Raw genomic sequence first — 2,500 nt, forward strand, 5'->3', positions numbered from 1 at the left:
TTCTCATAAAACATTTAAAAAGATTATCTTGGTCAAACTGACTTAATGAATACTCAAAATGCAAGCTCAAATCTACCCTGTAAAGCAATCACATTTTTAGCAACTATTTTGACCTTAGTGACACAAACAATTAATTCTGCAAACTTAATATCAAAATAAAATTCTACATCTAATGCAGAGTAATCTCTCGATCTACTTAATCAAAAATATGCTATTTCCATGCATTATGTATTCTAGTCCCTAACACTGATTTTTAATAGAGTAGAAAAAAATCAAAGTGAAAAAAGCTCATAAGTATGACCTTTTTCTTTGCTAATTTTCTGATGCTACAGTACTTCTGAACTGGTTGCACAGATTGGATCATAGTTTTAATATTAAAAATCTATGTTCATGTTAGCAACATTTATAAGTTGATAAATAATCAATCGACAGTAGCATAAAAAGTTGCTTACACTCTAGCCATATATCTTCAAAGCCGACCTGATGACTTGTGACAGTACCCAATCTATTTATCAGCAAGTATATATTACAATATATTATAGAAAACGGTCACACTCTCAATATATAAATGAGGAATAACTGCCTGATTTAAGTCAAACTTTCCAGTCCTATATAAGGATCACAACAATGTAATTAACCAAGCCAAAAGTAGAACTATTCAAATTCCAAAAAATTTAGCATCAGAACCTCAATGAAGACAAATATTTTAGCTAGTTTACTTAAGCTAAATCCACCAGATAGTGATCATATGCCTGGACAAGATGCTTAAGTTAACAACTTATCAGTCCTATATTATTAAGCATTTTATAGTCATCTCATTTGCTTCTCATACTCAATCATACGTTATAATATTTAATTTTAACCAATACACATTGCAGTCAACCTGAAAAGCTCATCTCATAATTTTACTGTGCTCATTTACTTGTTCTTAAGTATTAACTTTACTTTAACAACTGTCCAGATGGGAGAAATTTATTACTGTTGAAAGCAGGAGCAGTTTATCTGAACTTTCAAGAGAAAGACAACTATAATGAATACATTTAGTGTATTTAAGGGCCTACACTAAAATGGTGCAAAGAAGCCAAACACGGATTGCTAAATTATGACATTAGCACACCACATATTTGCCTGTGAATATAAAAAAAACCCTACCAAAACCCCCAAAACTCCTAATAATAATAATACAGATTTTTTTTTAAACTTTTGAAAGTTTGCATTGTAACTTATTAAGAAAAGCACCATTCAAGAAAGAGTTACTACAGTGGTAACAATAAAAAACCAGCTGAATTTTTATTTTGAAATCATATTTCAGTAGAAACCATTTCAGATGCGGTGGAGGGAGGGAAATGTAGTACAAAGCTATGCAAATCACCTAAAAGACATCACATTAAAACATTACATGTTTACTAGATTTTATGTTTCACATCATTATATTTGTAGAAAGATTTATATGCCAAAGTGAAGTTGTATTTAAATCCTGCAGTACAGACCCTACCATAAAATGCCTCCTGAGTCCTATTAAGTGTACCCATGGTTTTACTTTGCCTGTCTGCTTATTTAAGATCTAATCACAGTTTTGAAGAAAAGATTGTCACTTCTAAGCCTGTCCCCTCAGAACCTGTCTGTTAATAGTACTCAACTGGATATTTTCATCTTCAATTGTTATTCTCTGTGGTCTTTGCAAATGCTATCTACTGGAATCTGTGACTATATGGACAAATTGGCTACAAATGTCTAGGACTGCTGCTTTGAGTAATGTGTAAGCAGTGTATTATTCTGTTGACGTGTTTTGTATTGGAAACTGCTTCGCTTATAATACTTTTTAAATATTGTATATATTAAATAGACTGTTTTAAGAGTTTAATAAAGATACAAGTAATATAATAATTTGAAGCCTTCAAATAAAGGTGATGACATGCTTTTTCTTATGAGAGCAGTGTTCAAAACATAGTCTGAAGACTTCTATGGTCATACAAAGAATATTGAAAAATGAATTTTCTCAGATTGTAATACAGCTGTTGAAACAGAATATTCTTTGCATTTGAAACAATGCACAGATGTTAGAGTCTTAACAACTTCTCAGATTTCAAGTTGTAAGCATTTTTTTAAATTCTCCACATTTTCTGTCATCACTGCAAATATTTTACAGTCAAAGCAGCTCGTGGAGCTGTTTAATTTTAGCTTTAAGAACTAACTTTTAAAAGCTATTATGCCCGGCTGCAATTTCAGAGGCCCAAATTTAAGTAATTTAGCTATTGTAATAAAAATATGCCTCTCCAAAACCAGGTTTTCTAGAATGTTTCATTTTACAAGACACTGCTTTCTCTTTACTCATCATAGCAAGATAGCTTAATTAAAAACATTAATATTTACAATTTAAAGGCCAAACTTAGAAGGTTGTGGGTAGCCTCAACAGCTGAGATGAGTGCATATTGCAGGCATTCCTTTGCTCAAAGGAGGTACTAAGCACCTTGCAGGATTAGGCCCTAGGAGGTTTACC

At 31.8% G+C, this 2,500-nt stretch overlaps 1 protein-coding gene across 21 annotated transcripts in view; it reads right to left on the reverse strand.

The window, feature by feature from the left end:
- The window catches only part of FOXP2 (forkhead box P2), a 651,774-nt gene that overhangs the window by 254,461 nt on the left and 394,813 nt on the right, over nt 1–2,500 (reverse strand). The gene's annotated exons all lie outside the window — the stretch shown is intronic.

This window comes from Crocodylus siamensis, chromosome 4 (genome assembly GCF_052110815.1).
Source record: "Crocodylus siamensis isolate JL-2025a chromosome 4, ASM5211081v1, whole genome shotgun sequence".
NCBI classification, from domain to species: domain Eukaryota; kingdom Metazoa; phylum Chordata; order Crocodylia; family Crocodylidae; genus Crocodylus; species Crocodylus siamensis.